Raw genomic sequence first — 17,415 nt, 5'->3', positions numbered from 1 at the left:
GTGTTGTGCTTCCAGGATATGTCAGGGAAGTTGAAGTCCCCCACGAGAACCAGCGCTGACGATTTCGCAACTTCTGTCAGCTGCCTGTAGAACTCCTCATCCATCTCCTCGTCCTGGTTCGGCAGTCTGTAACAGACCCCGACCAGGACGCTAGCCTTGTTGGCCCCACCGATCCTAACCCAAAGGGACTCGACCTTGTCATGCCCAGCCTTGAGTTCTACAACATCAAAAGACTCTCTAATATAGAGAGCCACTCCACCACCCCTTCTGTGCTGCCTGTCCCTTCTAAAGAGTTTATAGCCAGTCATTGCAGCAGTCCAGTCATGAGAGTGGTCCCACCACGTCTCTGTGATGGCAACCAAGTCGTAGCCTGCCGGCTGCACAATGGCTTCCAGCTCCTCCTGTTTGTTGCCCATGCTGCGTGCATTGGTGTAGATGCACTTCAGCTGGGCCATTGCCTTATCCCCCGGCCTTGCTATTGTTCCCCCGGCACAGCTCCAGCAATCCTTGCTTCAGCCCCATCCCCCCTCTTACCTAATTTAAAGCCCTCTCAATGAGCCCTGCCAGCTCCTGGCCCAGGATCCGTTTTCCCCTAAAAGATAGGGACCCGTCTGTGGACATCAGGCCGGGTGTCGAGTAAAGTGCCCCATGGTCGAAAAACCCAAGATTTCTGTCTTGGCACCAGCCCCTGAGCCACGTGTTTAACAGGTGGGCTTTCCTGGTCCTCTCCGTACCCCTCCCTGCCACCGTAGGGATGGACGTAAACACCACCTGCACTCCCGCTCCGTCCACTAACCGTCCCAGTCCCCTAAAGTCTCGTTTAATAGCCCTCAGGCTTCTCTCTTCAATGTCATCACTACCTGCCTGGACTATCAAAAGAGGATAATAGTCAGAGGGGCGAACCAGGTTGGGAAGCTTCCTGGCAACGTCCCTGACCCTGGCCCCAGGGAGGCAGCAGACTTCCCTACAGGTAGCGCCAGGCCGACAAATAGGGCCCTCTGTTCCCCTGAGGAGTCTCCCACAACAATCACCCTTCTTTCTTTCTTGGTGGAGGCAGTCCTGAGGCGTGGAGTCGACCTCCTCGCCCTAGGCATCCTCCTGGGTACACTTGCTACCTCTTCTTCACCCACCGGTCTCTCAGTCTCCAGGGCCTCAAACCTGTTGCGTAAGGGCACCTGGGAAAGTGGGGCCGGGAGGGGAGGGCATCGCCTGCCATGTCGAGCAGGGACCTGTCTCCATTCCTCCTCAACTCCCAGATCCCCTCCCTCTGCCTGACGGTGACAGGGCAGGGGGTCCACCCCCATTTGGGGTGTCTCACCCCGGTACCTCTCCTTGAGGCCCTGCAGGGAGTCGCTCCACCAGTCGATCTCCCGCTCACACTCCCTGATATCCCTCAACCTCTCCACCTCCTCCTTGAGCTCTGCCACCATGCGGACCAGGTCATCCACCTGCTCACACCTCACACACACAGTTTCTCTGCCTCCCGCCGATCAGACACAGACTCATCAACAGGCTCAGACACTCCCTGCATCCGGTGGCCTGAACCACTGCACTTTTTAACGGGTAGTCAGTCTGGGAGCGCACCGACTTCCTGGAGAGCGCACCATGCCTGGTGGAGACCATTATCGCCTCTCAAGCGGCTCACTTGGAGGAGGTGTTATGTATGGGCGGGGGAGAGCGCTCCGCCCTTCCTGCTCGCCCTGCCTGCACGAACTGCCGCGCTAACTGCCTCACCACGCCCTTCTGACTCGCCCCGCCCTGTTTGCCCGTCCTGGTCGCCGCGCTCCTGGTCGCTCGCGCTCCCTAGGGGCAGCTTTTGAGCGGCTGGGGGAGGGGGCGCTGCTGGCTCCGCCTACGCCTCGTCAGCCTCCCTCACGAGGGCTGCCGGGTCCTGGCGGCTCCCTCGAGTAGGCTCAATGCCGGAAAAATTAGCCCTGCCTGGCCCGATCCCCCGCTCCGCTGCAGAACGCGTCTGCCCCGGGGCCGATCGCCTCGGCAAATGGCGGATTGATGATAGATAGATTTGATGTATTAGCTCCCATGAGACTAGCATGTTTCACAGCAGCTTTACATCTTGTTTTATTTTTTGTTTATTTGTTTTGTCTGAAGACCAGGGGATGAACAGCGGTGGACTTTCCAAGCTTTCTGAAAAGAGTGTACATGAGTTTTGGTAGTGGAAACTAGCAGAATAAAAGATATGAATGTCCACAATTCCCCCCCCAAAAAAATGGACTAGTGAGTAAAACAAACAACAGTTGGTTTTAAAATGTTTAATTATTTAAACCCCAAACCTATAATTTGTGCAGCTTAATTTTGCCTTATTGCCAACTATTGTAATAAAAATAAGTGCACATTCTTCCCCTTCCCCTTTCCCTTCCCCTTCCCTTCCCCCCTTTCCCTTCCCCCTTCCCTGGCCCGTTATTATACAGTAAAAAGAATATCATATTTGTGAAAGTTTTTTTTTTTTTTAAATGCCCACAAACTTATGCAAATTCATGATGGCGATAATTTTTTTTTTTTTTTTTTTTTTTTTTTACTGTCATCAGGCAGAGATAACTTGATGGTTCACATATCATAGAGCATAACTTCTCCATGTAAAGTAGAATGCCCTGCATCACAGGGTTAGAAAAGTTTTAGCAAGATCTTTGTCTCATCTTTTAAAAAGACTGATAGCAGTTTCTCTACTTTTTCTTAGCCCATTACAAAATGTTGGCCTTATTCTATCTGTGTCTCAGTTTACTTATAATTAAGTTAATAATATCTGCATTTATCATGGAACTAGAATTCAAAATATAAGCTGATTTGAACAGTATGGTAATTGTATGAGGATGAAGGTTAGAAGTACCATGTCTGAAACAACTGAAACTGTAGTTAATGGAATTGCTATAGAGTAATAGAAAATTATAGAGAAAAAAAAATGGATAAAATTGTATTAAAAATAATAAAAAATGATAATCCACACATTTCTAATCTGTAATGGTATTACTATAGGACAGTAAACGTAGATATAGTTTAATAATGGAAGTTAAATATTTTATTTTATTCAGAAACCAAAATAATTATTAAATTATTGCCTAATTGCAAGGTTGGACATGATGTCTTTACATCTGCTCTTTTCCAGCCCTTGAGCTACACTTCAGCCTTCTGAGCTCTAGTTGAATGCCTCATGTCCTCAACTGCTTAAGAACACAGTTCTCCCTTAACATGGAATTTTAAAAGTAGTGTTCATCTACGTATATTGAATTATCTCTGATAAAGCTGTTGGATATACATGATTTATTTGCATGTAGGGATGCAATATGCCTTCCATTATCTTTCCTTCAGAAAATTTTATTTGTCTATGTTTGATTATATTTAGGCACAGAATTTCACTTTCATAAAAGGAGGATACTAGGTAAGGAATTTTTAATATTCCTAGCTTAAGACACAGATGTGTTCAGAGTGCAACAGGAATAGAACATTAGTGGTTTAGTGACTTTTCTGAGACTTTTTTTCTAAGGCAATAATGTTTCAGCTGTTCAGAATAAATATATAACATAACGGTGCTTCATAATTAAAGAATAATATATATATATATTAAAGTATACATAAAAGTATAAAAGCTTACATAAATATATATCAAAGCATAAAAATATAAATATAAACATTTTTAAACATATTAATAAGTTATAGAATGAGGGATTTTTTTTCACAAAAGAACAACTCTTAAAAATAGTCTAAAGGAAATAAGAGAAAACCATCTTAATGCAGAGGTTGTTTTACATGCGACTACAGAAAGATCCTAAATGCACAAATGTTTTATGAAAATAGTTTATTGGAAATAGTGACAAGATTAACATAGAGTTTTCCTTGTAACAAATTGCAGAAGTTTGCCACATTTAACTTGGAATGGACATTTTTTCCTTTCTCATATTAAGGTGCAACCTGACTTACAACTGACTCTGTACCATACCGGTTTTTGACATACTGTTTTTTCAGCTGAGTGTATCAGTATACTAAGATGATCATCAACCTAAGCAAACAGATGTTTAGTAACCTCTTTAGGCTGACATGAGTGTTTCACAGAAGTGTACAGTAGTAAGCTGGAAAGGTGCAGTTTCCCATAAGACTTAGATTACTGATAGTAAAGTGTTGGCCATGTCCCTTTTTCTGATGCCATAAAGAACTCTGTGGTTTTGCCTTTCCAGAAATTGCCAGCTTCAGACTGAAGCAGAAACATGTAGTTCCGAGTAAAGTGTGAATTAAGAGGGAAGGATTTAACTAGCCAGCATGTTTCACATTCCGGAGTCCTGCCTCCTGGCAGATATCTATCATTCTTTCTGCAAGGTTGTTTCTGTGTCTTGGATTCTCTCTCTCTTTACCTTAACTGCTATAAACTATATCCCTAAAGTTACAGCAAAAGAGCAAAAGGTCACTTGATCTTGATTTTCACTATGAATACAGACCATGAATGAAAGGCTGCAGGATCCTTCTGACTCTGGGTTTATCTTAGGTTGATCCCTATCTTATGCTGTAGTGTTTTGTATGAAACAGATCTTTTGTTTGAGAAATGTGCTTTTAGTAAAGGTTTCAAACTGAACAACTATGTTTCAGGTGTTCTCTGCAAACTTCATATTCTGTAGACCTTTTGTATGTTTTTGGAAAGGCAAGTAAAGCACTCCCCTGATGTCTGACCATGTCCAAACAACCATAAATTATATCTAACAGGTGATAAAAAATTCAGAAGTCTCTTGGTGAAGGAAAGAGAAGGAAAAGTCATTTCTCATGTAATCCAGGGGAAAAAAAAAAAAAAAAAAAAAAATGTTGCATTCCTTTAAAGGACAGTAGTGCTTCTCACTTTTCACCATCACTAAGCTTGTTTTGACCCTTCCAGCCTCACTGAGAGTTTTCTATGCCATGGCACAGCCCCACATTGAACTATGTGCACTCAACCCAGGATTAAAACAATGTCCAATCAGAATCTTTTCCATCATTTTTCCCCGTCTTCCCTAAATACATTTAAATCATTTCCTGTTTGTCATAAGCACCTGGTATTACCACTGGAAACACATTCCTAGATGGCAGTTGTTACTTGGCTGACTGTTACAACTGCATATAGAATAGTTGGGTACTGTAAGAAAGAGTTTGTTTTTTTCCTTCTCTATAAATTAAAAGATCATCTTGGAAGTTCAGGCCTGTGATCACTAAGGACCTTCTTGTCTAATGTTTATAATAGTGGAAATGAAGTAATGTGAAAAGACTGCTTTCGCAATGGAGAGAAACCTAGCTGGTGCTGAGCAGATGGAAACATTTAAGAAATACATACATATTTTGTATATGTTTTAGATGGTTCCATTTTCCAAATGAGGTACAATTTACAATTACAACCACGAAATTACATATAACAGAGAAAGGTTTATATGTGTACCACAGAACTTTGTAGATATAATTTTCCAAATTGTTTCCTAATACATTATTATTTAGGAGCTAAAAGCTTATGTGATTTTGGTGTAAATTAAGTCATTTAGGTGCCAGGGAATTTCATTTGCCATCTATGTTTCAGATGTGTCAATGAAGTGGAATGTGATACATACAGGGAAAAAGGTGGAGCTAAGAGCATGAAATACAAAGCAATTCAGATTTCACTAAATGGGTTGCTAGTTGTCTCAGATGAACCACATAAGCCCTTCTCATTGCAAAAGGAATCTGTGCAAATATCTTTGTAAACAGTAATAAAAATGATATACATAAACATTTTCCCTGCCTTAACTCTCCACCCTTTAATCCTTTGTCTCTAGAGGTTTCTTCTAACCTTCATTCACATGTAAATGTCCATAAGATTCCTCAGAAAAAACACTAGTAATGTAGGTTATATGTAAATTAGTTAAGCTTGCATCTCCATATGAGGTCTTTGCATGGTAAAAGCATCAGCTGGTCAGTACATTTCTATGTACTTGCCAAACAAGCATTCACAGATAAATTTATCTAACAAGGGATCCTCAGATAGAAGAATCACAGAACTTGATCTTCTATCAGGGTACTATTTCCCACAACCTACAAAGATCTCAAAGTTATTTGTATATGTTAATTAATAAACTCATAGCCTCTCCGAAAAATAGATACAGTTAAAAATTGTTTTCAAGACAGGAGCAAAGAGCACAAACTGTACCATAGAGACAATTCCTGATTCCTCCCCTAAAGAAAGTCAGCGAGGATGCAGGTCCCAGTGAAAACTCAGCATGTCTAGTAGGCAAATTTTTCTTCAGAGATTTAGAATCTGTGTTGACTAAAACATCAGTTGTATTTATCCATTGTTTCTTTCTCATGCCCTGAGTAGCAGCAGTTTTGTCTGCACAATGAGGATTTTTTTGTTTGTTTGTTTGTTTTAGTTCAGAGATTAAATTAATTCACAAATGTTAATGAAGTACTCAGTTTCTGATAGAGCTGATGAGGATGGAGGCAGTCTGCAAGACAATGCAGAGTGGGCTGACAATGTGCCTATGGAGAGTACCAGCAGGTGCCTTGAACCATACATCATCTGTAATTAGCACCAACGCCTAGAGGTCTTGTACAATGCATGTACTATATCAGCCTTAAATCTCCAGGTTTATGGATTACCAATAACTGTCTTCCTTGATCACAGTCTTTGAAGATGGTTGCTGAGGAAGTCAGTGTGGCCTTTTCTTGAAGTTCAGTGGGGAGGAAAAGAGTGGACTTCAGCTGTTCACTGATTTGATATTTAATAAAAATACCGTGAGTTAGAAGATTTATTTATTTATTTATTTATTCATTGTAAAATCTTATTGGGATGGATTTTGATTTTGATTTGAGGACAATACACTTAAAACAAAAATCATATGTCCACCATTTTTATTTTTCTGACAAAAAAAAAAAAAAAAAAAGAGTAATTCTGGTGTGAGATTCAAGGAATTGCTGTATTTTTGCAACATCATCAACAACAATAAACAATAACCACCCTAGAGCCCCCAAGGCTTGAAGCTATTGGTATGCTATAATTCTAAGTGTTTGTACAAAGTAGTTTACCTGTGATTGAAGCAAAATTACGGAATTCCCTCCGTTGCTTCCAGATGACCGTCTTTTATCAGCCTGTAAAGAAGATACTGGGAGAGAATTTGTAGACAAGGGAAATATCAAATGCTACTCTCCGTGGTTTCATTGCATGCAATTTTGTCTTTGCTGCCTTAATTGTGGCATTGGTCCATACTCTTGGACTTGTGTCCCAAAATGAACAGATGTATTATGGACCTCTTGCTTTTAACTGGCATGTGGTATCATTTCTGTGAAAATACTGCTCTTGGTAATGATAATTTTAGTCTGACAATTGATTTAAAGGCCTCTGTTGAACAGTTTTGTGTATAAGAAAGAGTGTGCAGTTCTAAAACACACCCAAATTTATTCCAAGTTGTTAATAGAATACATTAAAGGAAGAAAATATCTAAAGAACTGTTTGGCATCTGCAGAAGACAATGAAACTCAACATTTTAATAAGTTGTTTCCCAGCTTTGAAAAGGTAATGTCTACACTGGTAAAATGAATAATTTGAGAAAGAAACTGTCATTGTATCCCATTTTCAGATCAGAAAAAAAATACAGAAAAACTGGAAAGGCCTGCAAAGCCTGAAAAGGAAGTCATCTGGTGCCTGATAAGGATAGAAAAACATCCCCTTCCTGTACATTCTCTGCTGAACTTATGAGTTCTTGCAGTAACAATGTGACCTACTTTTTTTTTTTTTTTATTTTTTTTTTTTTTTACATAGGCAGTGACTTGGACTAAAGTACTAGCTATTTAGAAATTGTAAAACTATTCTTATCAGATCAGAGCTACATGAAGAAGAATTTAATATTTGTAATGTTTATATAGAGATATATCTCAGAGCCACTTCTCTCATATATATTATTTCCTGGTCTAATCTAATATTTGCTTGGAATCTTTCTTGTGTTCAATACTTTTTAGAACCGTAATAAATAATCCAATTCAATTTAGAAAATAATAATGTTTTCCTCCAGATTCTAATAATCCTGTGATACAATCTGTCCCAGTTATAGTAACATGTAGTAATTTCCTTTCCTTTTCAATTTCTTTTCCCAGCTCTTTTTTCTTCTCAATTATTATTATTATTATTATTATTATTATGTATATAAGAAGTTCTATTGTTCAAAAGTTTGGACTAAAAAGTTTGGGATAGTAGGGCCTTTCTGAATTCATGGTTTCATAGTATCTTTTTCAATGCCTTCCTTTAATGTACTAGATTTTAATTCTGAAAAATTATGCATAATTATAATGGATATTAAGTGATGCCCAGAGCAAACTTTTCATTCTTACATTTACATATATAGGTAATAAAGGTCCTTTAAAAGGGAGCTGCGTGGTTTCTTCCACCTTTTTAGGTACTTACAGAGGAGTTGCATATTTTTTATTAGCACATGTATGCCGTGGTAGACACATGAAGAATATTTTTCCTTCAGAGTATTTTGCAAGACTAATGTCAGTGAAAGACACTTCTCTGTAATCTGAAGTCCTTCTAAGTGTTATACTAGCTAGATTCTGTTCCAGATACTTTTCAAACCACTAGGGTTCAAGTTTAACGAAGATGCTACAGTCACTCTCTGGATGTTTTTAAGGCTGCATTTACTTTTCACACAAGCTTAAAAACTCTTTTTCAGCATAAATTACCAGATTAAAAGCAGAGAATAGAGATTTCTAGAAATAGCTTGGTATATATATACATATGCATATATATATATATATATTTATGGCCATAGGGTTGTAGAGGGAAATGAAGGAAAATATGTTATGGTAGTTAACATGAAGATTCATAAAGTGTGCTGTACTAGCCATGTTTTCTTCTAGGGTGATGGTTAAGCTCCCAAGGCATTCAGACATGAACAGAGTGAGAACATTCTTCTTGGACTCTTGGACCTGAATCTTGATGACAGGGATTTGTCCATGAGACTGTGTCAGTACTGGTTAGAGCTTTTTAAGATAGATTTTATTATGTTCCTTCAGAGAAGGTGTTAAATTACTTAACCCTTTGGGGAACGTTATTTAGATTTTAATTTAATTTAATTTAATTTAATTTTCAGGCAAGGCAAGCAGTATTCTAGCAGTGATGGCTTGTGCAAGTGGCTTTTTTATAGACATCCGTTAGGGTTATTTTAGCTACAAATATTCTCTGTATGTGTTTGGCTATCCATGTAATATTACACAGAATGCATACTTGTTTCTCAGTTGGGTTTGGACATTGGCTGACTTTCTCTTGTTACATATCAGGAATGCCAAGTTACATGCTCCCAGTTTATCAAGTCTTCTAGAGATGTTCTCTTTTTGTACTTGGTCTGCACCATCTTTCTTTATCTGTTGTGAGCACATCTACAAAACCAGCTATGTCACTAACTTCACAGTGGCCTGATTTAGGGATGTTTGATGATGAGAAATTTTAGCTCTTTTTCTCTATTTTAAAACTTCTGCTTCTGTGGAGTGAATTGTCATTTCTTCAGAGCATATTTCCTTTTCAGTACAATGTGAGTGTCAGGTAAAAACCGAAAAAAACTTTAAATGGGTAGCTTAAGGGAGTAATTACTGGAGTAATAATTTTAAGGCTAAATAGTTGTAATTTTAAATAGAAAATAATAAAAAAAATACTTCAGTATAAATTGTAAAACCTTATAACACTACAGGTGCATGTGTTCACTAGACAACCTATCCTTTACATGTACAGATGTGATCTGATCTCCTACCATCTTTTATATCTAGTTAACACGTATGGAAAACAAATCATTTTTATATTAAAAAATAATGTTTTTTGCAATGGCGGTCACTGCCTCTTACAAAGACTAAGCTCAGCAAAATTGCTTCCCTGGATAGTCACTCACAGCTCATTGGAAAAATCTTGCTCTCCTCAGTCAAAAAACATTTGTTTTCTGAAACAAAGGAAATTTTATTTAATATTTCTTTATGTTGTTGGGGTATAATTCAGAGATCAGAAAACTGTTCAGCTGAAAAATATATGTATATATATATATATATTTTCTTATCCTAGTTTTTTTGTCCTTCTGTTGGTGGATAAAGTACTCTATGGCAAATGGATGTTAAGGATGCAACTGTCAATGAATCATTGATTTATAATTACATAATTATTAGATATGCTTTACAATACCAATTCAGTAGTGAGGTGAATGTTACAATGTCACAGGAGTGTATCCATTTAGCAATGTACCTAGGCATGCATCCAAAGAATGGTTGAATGTTATCAGAAATTAAGTGTGATTATGTCACTCATAGAACAAAGAAAACATTCAGAATGTGGTCATAATACCCGGATAATTAGAGGAATAACGAGGTTAAAGTTGTGATTTATTTTGTAAGGTATGGAAATGCATAAGAGAGAGTTTTAGGACTGCCCAACCTCTAAACCCAGAATGACTGTAAAGAAAGAATGACTAAAGGTAGCATATTGTGTACTTATTATTCATAGAATTGTAGAAAGGCCTGGGTTGGCCTTAAAGATCATTTAAGTCCAACACCCCTCTATAGGCAGGGATGCCACCCACTAGATCAGGCTGGTCAAGGCCCCATCCAGCCTGGCCTTGAACACCTCCAGGAATGGGGCATCCACAACTTATCTTGGCAACCTGTTCTAGTGCCTCACTACCCTTACAGTGAAGATCTTCCTCCAAATGTCAGGTCTAAATCTATACCCTTTTAATTTAAGACCATACCCCCTGCCCTATCATTATGTACTTGAGTTCTTAATCTTTTTTATAAGACCCCTTTAAGTACTGAAAGGCTGCAACGAGGTCTCCCTGGAGCCTTCTTTTCTCCAGGCTGAACATGCCTAGCTCTCTCAGCCTTTCTTCATAAGAGAGATGCTCCAGCTCTCTGGTCATCTTTGTAGCCCTTCTCTAGATTTGTTCTAACAAGTCTACATCTTTACTCTACATCTGTGCTGGGGGCCCCAAACCTGGATGCAGTAGTCCAGGTGGAGCCTCACAAGGGCAGAGTAGATGGGGATAATATCACATCCCTCAGTCTGCTGGCCACATCTCTTCTGATGCAGCTCAGGATGCAGTTGGTCTTCTGGGCTGCAAGCATGCTCTGCTGGCTCATGTTGAGGTTTTCATCCACCAAAACCCCCAAGTTCTTCTCTGCAGGGCTTCTCTCAGTGAGTTCTTCTCCCAGTCTGTACTCCAGTCTGGGATTGCCCCAATCCAGGTGCAGCACCTTGCACTTGCACTTGTTGAACCTCATGTGGTTCACATGGGCCCACTTCTCCAGCCTCTCCAGGTCCCTCTGAATGACACCTCTTATTTCTTTGGTATCAACTGCACCACTCAGCTTTCTGCCATCTGCAGATTTGCTGAGGGTGCACTAAGTTCCACTGTCTATGTCATTGATGAATATATTGAAAAACAGCAGTGCCAGGACAGACCCCCAAGGGACACTGCTTATCACCAGCCTCCACCTGGACATAGACCCACTGACTACTACTCTCTGGGTGCAGTCATCTATTTTATCCACCAGATGGTCCACCCTTCAAATCCATATCTTTCCAATTTAGAGATGAGGATGTGTGGTGGTTTTACTCGGGTGGGTGGCTGAGCTCCACCACAACTGCTCTCTCACTCCCCCTCCTCAAAGAGGAGTTGAGATAAAGATGAGGAGGTCGCACAGTAATTATCATGATGGGCAAAACAGACTCAGAATAGGGAGATAGTAAGATTTATTGCTTATTACTAACAAAACAGAGAAGTGAGAAACAAAGGAAAGAAACCAAAAGCACCTTCCCCCTATCCACCCTCTTCCACCTCCTCCCCCTGAGCAGTGCAGGGGAACGGGGGAATGGAGGTTATGGTCAGTCTATAGTGCTTCTTCTATGCCACTCCTCAGTCAGTCTTGTTCCTTGTGCTGTGGGGTCCCTTCCACAGGCTCCATCGCTCAGGAGCAAACTGCTCCAACCTGGGTGCCCCATGGCCGGCAGATCCTGCCAGGTCACCTGCTCCTGCATGGTCTCCTCAGGCTACAGGTCCAGCCCGGAATCTGCTCCAACAAGGCTCTTCCACAGGCCACAGCCTCAGTCGGTGCAGGTCCACCTGCTCCACCATGGTCTCCTCCACAGGCTGCAGCGTGGAACCTTGCTCTACTGTGGTACTCTATGGGCTGCAGGGGGACAGCCTGCTTCACCATGGTCCTCACCACAGGCCACAGCGGACTTCTGCTCCAGTGCCTGAAGCACCTCCCTCCCTCCTTCTTCACTGACCTTGGCACCTGCAAGGCTGTTCCTCACTCCTCTCACCCTCCCTTCTGCTGTGTGGCACAACATTTTTTTTTTTTCCTTGTCTTAAATATGCTCTCATAGATGCACAAAACAACATCACTTATTGGCTCAGTTCTGGTCAGCAGTGGGGCCCTTACCAAACATGGGGCAGCTTCTAGATTATTCTCACAGAAGCCACCCCCATCGCCCCCCGATACCAAAACCTTGCTATGTAAACCCACTACAGGATGTCACGTGGGTCTGTGTCAAAGGCCTTACAGAAATCCAGCTAGAGAACATCAGTTAGTCTTCCCTTGTGGATTGATATAGTCACTCCATCATAGATGGCCTCCAGATTGCTCAGGCATGATTTACCCTTGGTGAAGCGATGCTGGCTGTTCCAGATCACCTCCTTGTCCTGCATGTGCCTTCACATTGCCTTCAGGAGGATTTGTTCCATGGTCTTGCCAGGTACAGAGGTGAGGCTCACTGCTCTGTAGATCCCCAGGTCTTCCTTTCTAGCCCTTTTAAAAATTGGAGTGATGTTTCCCTTTTTCCAGTCACTGGCAACTCTTCCTGAGTGCCAGGATTTTTCAAATATGATGAAGAGCAGCTTGGTGCCTATATCAGTCAAATCCTTCAGGACCCTGGGATGAACATCATCAGGCCTCATAGACTTGTAGTTAATAAGTTGCATCAGGAGGTCCTAAACCTGCTCTTTGCTTACACTGGAATGGATTCTGCTCACCCAGCCCCTGCCTAGAGGTTCAGGGACACAACCGCTATTGGAAGCCTGACCACCAGTGAGGACCGAGGCAAAGAAGTTGTTAAGTATCTGTGTCTTCTCCTCATCTGTCATTACCTATTCTCCATCTTCCTTTGTCAGAGGCTCTACACTCTTCCTAGTCTTTCTTTTGTGACCCAGAAACCTGTAGAACCCTTTCTTGTTATTCTTTGCATCCCTCGCCAATTTATTTCTGTCAGTGCCTTGGCTTTCCTGATCCCATCCCTGCATATCCAGACAGCATTTCTGTACTCTTCCCAGGGCACATGGCCCTGTTTCCACTACCTGTGCATTTCCTTCTTATGCCTAGGTTTGACCAGCATGTCCTTGTTCAGCCATGTGGGTTTCGTACCTCCCCTGCTTGATTTACTGCATATAGGAATAGAAAGCTCTTGCGCTCCAAGGAAAATATCTTTAAACTTCATACTCAGAATGCTTGTAGGGGCTTTTGGTGATGACTCTGAGAGTATAGTCATAGCACCCAAAGAACATCAAAACAGGAATCACTGAGCAAACAAAACTCATACTGCAGGATCCAGATAGGGCAGGAAAAAGCATTTGCTTGTATTTGGAACCATGCGGTTGTGTTTATGTTGCCTCATGCTTAAGAAAAAATAGAAAGGAAAATATAATTAAAAAAAGGAAATGAAAGAAAAAAAAGGAAAAAAGAGAGAAAAAAAAAAAAAGGCATGCCCAAAGTCTGTAGCTTGTATATATTTAACACCCATCTAATATTCTCTGTTAGTTATTCATTAAAACATAGAAGCACTTCCAGAACTGAATTTCCAGAATTAAGAGAGCACTTGCAAAACTGATATAAAAAATAGAAATTCATCTTTAACACAGTTACAAAAAAATTTGTTTAAAAACAATAAATTGGCCAGACTTATATGCAGTAACACCACAGAAAAGAAACAAAAGCACAGGCTGCAAATCAGCTGTCATTACTTTTTCTTCCTGTTCCCTGAAATGTTCAAACTGTTATCCAGATTCCTGTAAGAAGATATTAAGAGGACCACTCAGTTTAAGACTATACAGTCTTTTTATTTTTTAATGATGGCCTACACAGACTTTGTAGGTTATTTAGGTCCACCCTTGTGAACATTTTCTTTAGAGAACTTTTATTACTGCAGAACAGTAAAGCCAATATTATTGCTTTCCTTTTTCTTAATTCTACCTTCACTTCCAAAACATAACACTTAATTCTAACAACATTACACCCACCTTGATACAGATGGAAATTATTTGTATTCTCATGTATACACAGAAAAAAAAAAAAAAAAAGAAAAAAGAAAAAAAAAAGCCTTTTTTTTTTATGTTTACCTTCATTGCCATATTTAAAGGATATTGCAAATCCATGTAAAACAGCCACTACCATGTAGCTAGATGTGAGGAAGAGAAGATGCTGGAGAATATCTTTTTCTCAGAACAGAAAAAATATGGTCCAAGGGACATTCTAATATACTGTCCTGAATAGCTGTATTTATTTATTTATTTATTTTTGCTGCAACTCTTGTAGACCTATCCAGGTGGCATAAATCTCACTGAGGAATACGGAGGCCTGCACATGGCATAGATCTGTCATGTCATCCTACCATGTGTGTGAAGATATGAAAGCTGAACAGGATATCATGTCTGCATATCCATATGGTCACAATCTGCCAAATGTAAAGGGTGCTGTAGGTAACTGGAGGTTTTTAAAAAGGTGACTGTCTCAAGAGCTTATCATTGCTCGTCCTTCTATGCTGTTTGAAATGTAAAGAAAGTATGCATGTACATCCATATTATTAAAACTAGCAGCCTTTACAGAAGGAGAGGGAATAGGTCATGCTTAAGGTTTTCTTTTTACATAAATATCTCTCTAGATATACATTTGACATATTCATGAATATCATGTGAATTAAAGTCAATAGTTTTACATAGAACACCACAGTAATTCATGATTGATTTATGATTGATTTATTTAAAATAAAGTGTTAACCTTTACCTAAGGTGTTTAGGTGACCTAGTAAACACTTCATCAGCAATATTGCAACTGCACTGTATTTAAGTAGATGAATTAAAAATCAGTTGGATGTTTCACGCTGTGTTTTTATGCATGAGGCTAGACATAACTAGGTACTATACAATGGATACACAGCACTGCTATAATTCAGGATTTTACAGTGGTCAATTTCAGCATTGGAAAGATGTGATCTATTGCAGACACTAGATGAAATCCTAACCAGCAGATTAAAAATCTACCATCAATGAAGACAAAATATTTAAAGAAAGACTGCTTCTTTCTTTTGCTTTCAGAAAAGATTGTTAAATTTTGTTTTAAAAACTCACTTGTGAACTTGAATAAAAAGATTAAAGTAGAACCATATTTATAAATGTGAAGAACGAAACTCCAGCCCTTTAGCTGCTGCAGATGGTCATTTGGAATTAGAACATATTTTTCAAAGTTTTCACAAAATTGAGTTATGTAAATATTTATAAATTACTGAAAAAGCAAGAGGATACCTTTCACATTGTTAGATAATTGGTTATTTAATCATGTAAAGTATCTGACTTCTCTGTTCTGCCTCTTCCTTCTGACTTGTGTTTTAGAACCACTATTTGTAGTGAAAGTCTGCCTGATGTGTATAAGCTTATACCAAGTGCTAAAAAAATTACCATTCACCACAGATCCAAATCTACTCTGATTCTTTGTATTCTTTTTCAAAATACTTCTGAGTCTGCTACTCTAGTCTTTTATATTACATACTGATAGCCATGTTTTGTTTGGAGTTCTCCTTTAGGTTAATGTGCTGTGGTAGAGATTTAATCACATAGAAATGTGGCAAGTATGCTGATGATGAATGGTGGCATTATATGGATATTTTAAATGGTAAGAGCATTGGATCCATGGCTTCTGGTGTTAGCTTCATATAGATGTTATCTGGGGAAGAAGGTTGGAGAAAGCAGAGAAGATGTGTGCAGTTAACTAGGTGCAAATGCAGTCTACTTTCATTAAGACAAATCTTGACATCACATAGTTTGGAGACTTACATCAAAAGTATGGTAATTACATGAAACTTTCTTGGTTTACAGAGATGAAAACTGGGCACAAAATATGGGCACAAAATATGTATAAAATGTCTTTTCCTCCTGAGTTGAAGTGATCTTGACTACTTTCAGAATTGCTGTTTTTCTGATTTTTTTTTTTTTTTAGTGTCTTCCTGGACAAAGGAATACAGTATTTATTATTATTATTTTGTCCAGTATATAAAGACTTCCTTTATGAAGTAGGAGCAGTCCTTCAGCTCTATACACTTGCAATACACTGATACCAAGGAAACAAATGGGGAAAACAATATTACAAAGTCAAGCTGAGGGCATACTAGTTGTGTTGTCGATTCATTAGTGGTTGATATAGCTGGGTCTGAGCTAGCCAGTCGACAGAAAGGTCTTTTTTTTTTTTTTTTTTTTTTTTCCTCCCCGTTGGAGCTTTGAGATAAATTTTTGGTTGAGACCTGCTTGCTTTGAGACCTGGTCATAAAAAAGAGAGGTTTTGATTGATACTTGGCCATGAGAAAGTTGAGGAAGTTGTTCTAGGACCCACTAGAATAGCAGAAGGAGATAAAAACCTAGGATCTTGTTGCCATTTCTTGTTCCTGGAAGCAGCCAAAATGGGTTCTGGGGTTATACCTTATTAGCATAACTTCTGGACAGAACCTTGATAATACTGTGTATTGGGCTGATATAATTTTTTTTTTTTTCCTAAATAAATTAGTAGGAAAAAAAAAAAACAAAAACATATAAAGTATTATGAAGATATGGTTACTGTCAACAAACAATTTTTGTTGTTCTTCATGGAAAGAAAATTGTTTAGGATTTGACTTTCTCAAGGGAAAAGGTCTAATGTGAGTAATTACTGCCTGGTCAGCTCTAATACTTAGAAACCACTGAAACAGCTATGATCCATGATACAGTCTTGCTTTTGGATATTTCCTGTTGGTTTATAGCTTGCAGTCCTCACTGCCATTTCTGAGTTTCACTGAGCAAGCACTATTTATTCTTTGCAAATCCAATTGGAAATCCCTCTTAATTAGGAAAAAGTAAAAAAAAAAAAAAAAAAAAAAGGCTTAATTAATCAGCTGTTAACAATCAGTTTCAGATTATACTAATGTGGTTTGAAAATCAGACTCGAGGATAGGAAAGGAAAACCCTTAACAATTCATGAAGATAAACTTCTCCAGCACTGAGGCAATGAAAGTGATGTTGATCTATATAGCTGCAGATGTGGCTCTAGGGTACAATCTGTCCAGCTGCTCAATATCAACATTGCCACATGGCACTGCAAAAGGGAAGATAAATAATAAACCTCTTAGTCAAAGAGATAAATACAATTGGC

The 17,415-nt window shown here is 39.4% G+C and overlaps 1 long non-coding RNA gene across 1 annotated transcript in view; it reads left to right on the top strand.

Annotated features, from left to right (window-relative positions):
- Nucleotides 1–12,765, top strand: part of LOC118156651 — a 21,460-nt gene extending 8,695 nt beyond the window's left edge. The window contains exons 2-3 of the long non-coding RNA XR_004746364.1: nt 6,193–6,199; nt 12,584–12,765. This is a non-coding gene — a long non-coding RNA (uncharacterized LOC118156651). The remainder of the gene's footprint in view (nt 1–6,192; nt 6,200–12,583) is intronic.
- Nucleotides 12,766–17,415: the final 4,650 nt, after the last annotated feature.

The sequence above is a fragment of the Oxyura jamaicensis genome, chromosome Z (assembly GCF_011077185.1).
Source record: "Oxyura jamaicensis isolate SHBP4307 breed ruddy duck chromosome Z, BPBGC_Ojam_1.0, whole genome shotgun sequence".
Taxonomy (NCBI): Eukaryota; Metazoa; Chordata; class Aves; order Anseriformes; family Anatidae; genus Oxyura; species Oxyura jamaicensis.
Note: the sequence above shows the minus strand (reverse complement) of the source record. Positions and strands in the feature narration are given on the sequence as shown.